The sequence below is a fragment of the Apodemus sylvaticus genome, chromosome X, assembly GCF_947179515.1.
Source record: "Apodemus sylvaticus chromosome X, mApoSyl1.1, whole genome shotgun sequence".
Taxonomy (NCBI): Eukaryota; Metazoa; Chordata; class Mammalia; order Rodentia; family Muridae; genus Apodemus; species Apodemus sylvaticus.
The window spans coordinates 116,797,427-116,802,741 of NC_067495.1; positions in this window are offsets into that span (position 1 = coordinate 116,797,427).

A 5,315-nucleotide genomic window follows, 5' to 3' on the forward strand; every position below is an offset into this window, starting at 1 on the left:
CAGGAGAAGGGAGGGAGGAGGCAGGAGGAGGAAGGAGGAGACAGGAGGAAGCAGGAGGAGGTAGGAGGAGGAAGGAAGAGAAAGGAGTCAGGAGGAAGGAGGAGGAGAAAGGAGGAAGGAGGAGCAGGAGGGAGCAGGAGGGAGGAGGAGGGAGGAGGAAGGAGGAAGAGAAAGGAGGAGGCAGCAGGAGGAAGGAGGAGGAGGCAGGAGGAAGGAGGCAGGAGGAGGAAGGAGGCCGGAGGAGGAGGCAGGAGGAGGGAGGAGGAGAAGGAGGAAGGAGGAGGAGAAAGGAGGAGGCAGGAGAAGGAGGAGGAGGCAGGAAGAGAAGGAGAGAGAGGAGGAGGAGGAGGAGGAGGAGGAGGAGAAAGGAAGGAGGAGGACAGAATGAGGGAGGAGGAGGAGGAGGAAGGAGGAGGGAGGAGGAGGGAGGAGAAAGCAGGAGGAGGGAGGAGGAGGTAGGAGAAAGCAGGAGGAGGTAGGAGGAGGAAGAGGGAGGAGGAAGGAGGCAGGAGGAGTGAGGAGGAGGGAGGAGGAGGGAGGAGGAGGCAGGAGGAGGGAGGAGGAGGCAGGAGGAGGGAGGAGGAGGTAGGAGAAAGCAGGGGGAGGTAGGAGGAGGAAGAGGGAGGAGGAAGGAGGCAGGAGGAGTGAGGAGGAGGGAGGAGGAGGGAGGAGGAGGGAGGAGGAGGCAGGAGAAAGGAGGAGGAGAAAGGAGGAGGAAGGAGGAGGCAGGAGGAGCAGGAGGGAGGAGGAGGGAGGAGGAAGGAGGAGGAGGCAGGAGGAGGAAGAAGGAGAAAGGAGGAGGGAGGAGGCAGGAGGAGGAAGGAGGAGGGAGGAGGAGGCAGGAGGAGGAAGGAGGAGGGAGGAGGAGGCAGGAGGAGGAAGGAGGAGGCAGGAGGAAGGAGGAGAGGGAGGAGGAAGAAGGAGGAGGCAGGAAGAGGGAGGAGGAGAAAGCAGGAGGAGAAGGCAGGAGGAGAAAGGACAAGGCAAGGAGGAGAACGGAGGAAGAGGCAGGAGGCTGTAGGAGGAAGCAGGAGGAGGTAGGAGGAGGTAGGAGAAAGCAGGGGGAGGGAGGAGGAGGAAGGAGGCAGGAGGAGTGAGGAGGAGGGAGGAGGAGGGAGGAGGAGGCAGGAGAAAGGAGGAGGAGAAAGGAGGAGGCAGGAGGAAGGAGGAGGGAGGAGGAGGGAGGAGGAGGCAGCAGGAGGGAGGAGGAGGGAGGAGGAGGCAGGAGGAAGGAGGACGGAGGAGGAGAAAGGAGAAAGGAGGAAGAGAAAGGAGGAGGCGGGAGGAGGCAGGAGGAGGGAGGAGGCAGGAGGAAGGAGGAGGCAGGAGGAGGGAGGAGGCAGGAGGAAGGAGGAGGCAGGAGGAGGAAGGAGGAGGGAGGAGGAGGCAGCAGGAGGGAGGAGGAGGAAGGGGGGGAGGAGGAGGAGGGAGGAGGCAGGAGGAAGGAGGAAGGAGGAGGGAGGAGGAGGAAGGAGGACGGAGGAGGAGAAAGGAGAAAGGAGGAAGAGAAAGGAGGAGGCGGGAGGAGGCAGGAGGAGGGAGGAGGAGGCAGGAGGAGGGAGGAGGCAGGAGGAGGGAGGAGGCAGGAGGAAGGAGGAGGGAGGAGGAAGGAGGAGGGAGGAGGAGGAAAGAAGGAGGGAGGAGGGAGGAGGAGGGAGGAGGCAGGAGGAGGTAGGAGGAAGGAGGAGGGGGGAGGAAGAGGGAGGAGGGAGGAGGAGGCAGGAGGAAGGAGGAGGCAGGAGGAAGAAGGAGGAGGGAGGAGGAGGGAGGAGGCAGGAGGAGGGAGGAGGCAGGAGGAAGGAGGAGGCAGGAGGAGGGAGGAGGCAGGAGGAAGGAGGAGGCAGGAGGAGGAAGGAGGAGGGAGGAGGAGGCAGCAGGAGGGAGGAGGAGGAAGGGGGGGGGAGGAGGAGGAGGGAGGAGGCAGGAGGAAGGAGGAAGGAGGAGGGAGGAGGAGGAAGGAGGACGGAGGAGGAGAAAGGAGAAAGGAGGAAGAGAAAGGAGGAGGCGGGAGGGAGGCAGGAGGAGGGAGGAGGAGGCAGGAGGAGGGAGGAGGCAGGAGGAGGGAGGAGGCAGGAGGAAGGAGGAGGGAGGAGGAAGGAGGAGGGAGGAGGAGGAAGAAGGAGGGAGGAGGGAGGAGGAGGGAGGAGGCAGGAGGAGGTAGGAGGAAGGAGGAGGGGGGAGGAAGAGGGAGGAGGGAGGAGGAGGCAGGAGGAAGGAGGAGGCAGGAGGAAGAAGGAGGAGGGAGGAGGAGGGAGGAGGAAGGAGGAGGAAGGAGGCAGCAGCAGGAGGGAGGAGGAGGGAGCAAGAGGGTGGAGGAGGCAGGAGGCAGGAGGCAGAAGCAGAGGTATCTCTGTGAGTTCAAAGCTAGCCTGGTCAGCCTGGTCTACATAGTGAGTTCTAGTGTAGCTAAGACTACATAGAGAGACCCTGTCCCAAACCAAAACAAAAACCAGTGAAGTTAATTTGTATGTAGCATGTGGTGTGTGAGTGTGTGTGCTTGTGTGGGTTATGTGTGCATGTATGTATGTATGTATGTATGTATGTGTGTATGTATGTATGTATGTGTGTATGTGTTGTTGTTTTTTCAAGACAGGGTGTCTCTGTGTAGCCCTGGCTGTCCTGGAACTCACTCTGTAGACCAGGCTGGCTTCGAACTCAGAAATCCGCCTGCCTCTGCCTCCCAAGTGCTGGGATTACAGGTGTGCACTGTTATCTCTTAATAGCCTGTTCTTTTCTGAAGAGACCCAGATCTGGATGGGAGGGGAAGTGTAGAGGAACTGGGAGGAGTGGTGGAACTGAAAACTGTAATCAGAATATATTGTATGAAAAAATAAGCTATTTTCAATAAAAATGTAAAGTCCTAGTCATGTGTAGTTGTTTATGCCTTTAATCCTAGCACTAGGTAGGCAGAGGCAGATGGGTATCTTTGAGTTTGAGGTCAGCCTGATCTACATAATCAGTCCCAGGCCAGTAGTGGCTACATAGTGTTACCCTATCTCAAAAACAGACAAACAAAAAAATGTTTGAGTCCAGGAGTCCAGAAAGCATAGAAACACCAATCTCAGCCAGACAGGGAAAGTTTATTGAATATTTGCCCCAGGACTGATCAATTAGGGCTGCAAAACAGACTTAGGAGCTGACTGTGACCACAAACCAGAATCTTCTAGACCTTTTAAAGCCTGAAATCCACAAACATCTGTGCCAAGTTATTCCACTGATCAGGATTTAGGGACAGGGGACTTCCTTAGATCATGTCTTGGTTTTACATTTATCCTGTTCCCATTGGTTGGGGTATTCAACTGTGGCAGGGGACTTGCCGTGCCTAACATTCATGTTTTAACTTTCCAACCAGGATGTCAGTTATCCATATATATGATTCTTTCTGCCAGATAGAATGTCAATTCCCAGAGAGGTCTTGGGGAATTAAAATTTTACTCGACTCCCTACTCAAAATGGAAGTCTTATTCTGAATGATGTTTTTATATTGGTGCAGGTGTTTCTCTTATATTGGGATCCATCCCAGGGGTAGCTTATAAAGGCAAAAAACCATAAAAGCTCATACGTAAGTGCTGCCATGTGGTTGGTTTGGGTCCAAGCTTATTCTGTCTAACTACACAAAGCAGTTCTTTTTTTTTTTTGGTGTTTTTTGTTGTTGTTGTTTGTTTGGATTCAGTTTTTTCGAGACAGGGTTTCTCTGTATAGCCCTGGCTGTCCTGGAACTCACTCTGTAGACCAGGCTAGCCTCAAACTCAGAAATCTGCCTGCCTCTGCCTCCCAGAGTGCTGGGACTACTGGCGTGCACCACCACAGCCAGGCATGCAAAGCAGTTCTAACTGACTTCTATTGTGATTTGGTGTTTCCAAGAACACCAAAGAATGGAACATAACAGAATATGAAATCAACTAGGGCATGAGAAAGTTTCCTTGTTAGAGTACTAACAGCACATGAGAAAGTTTCCTTGTAAGATTAGTAACAGCATAAAATGGCTGGCTAGACAGGCAGTAGTTACTCAGGCCTTAACAGAAAAGAGAGAGGAAAAAAAATCTCCCAAAAGATTCATTCTAAGTACATAGTGTTTGTGTGACACTTTTCTTAGGGAGACATGAACACCTACTTGCCTTATATAAGGAACTGACAACAGACCAAAGTAAGGATACCATCAAAGTCCAACTCGGTGAGCCAATGAGTTTTATTGGGATTACTCACAGGAGTGTGAGTAAATGATTACTTATAGTATCAGAAATGATTCAAAGACAGCTATATCAGCAATATATATATGGAGGGAGGGGCTTAGTTTATCTGGTCAGTTTCAGGGACTGTCTACAGCCTTTGCATGACTTACTGAGATTAATTGAGCTTCTCTGCAGGATGCAATGTTCCAACCCCCTTTAGAACAATGTTTCACAAACTTTCTAACTCTGCAACCCTTTAACGCAGTTCCTCATGTTGTGGTGATTCCCAACCACAGATTATTTTCATTACTATTTCATAATTGCAATTTTGTCACTGTTAGGAATTATTTTTTTAAATAATAAAATATTTTAATAGATATTTTCTTTATTTACATTTCAAATGTTATCCCCTTTCCTAGTTTCCCCCAATCCCCCTATCATGCCCCTCCACTGCTCACCAACCCACCCACTCCTGCTTCCCTATCCTGGCATTCCCTTATACTGGGGCATCGAGCCTTCACAGGATCAAGGGCCTCTCCTCTCATTGATGTCCAACAAGGCCATCCTCTGCTACATATGCATCCGGAGCCATGTGTCCCTCCATGTGTACTCTTTGGTTGGTGGTTTAGTCGCTGGGAGCTCTGGGGGTACTGGGTGGTTCATATTGTTGTTCCTCTTATGGGACTGCAAACCCCCTCAGCTCCTTGGGTCCTTTCTCTAGCTTCTTTATTGGGGACTCTGTTATGAATTATAATGTAACTATCTGATATGCAGGATATCTGATCTGCAACCCCTGTGAAAAGGACTTTCAATGCCCAAAGAGGTTTTAATCCACAGGTTGAAAACCATTGCTTTAGAACATCCTGTGTCTTAATGAGCTTCCCTCCAAAACAGAAAGTTTTAATTTCAAAGGAGTTTGCTACACAATGTATATGTGGTGGTTTGAATATTTGTAGCCCATGGGAAGTGACACTACTAGGAGATATGGTCTTATTGGAGGAGGTGTGGCCTTGTTGGAAGAAGTGCTTAAACTGTGGAGGTGGGTTTAAGGACCTATGCTTAACCCAAATCCACCCTACATAGTCACTTGGGGAGTTTGACTGTGCTTACCCCACACCAGGCTGTTCAGAAGTGCAGAGGCAC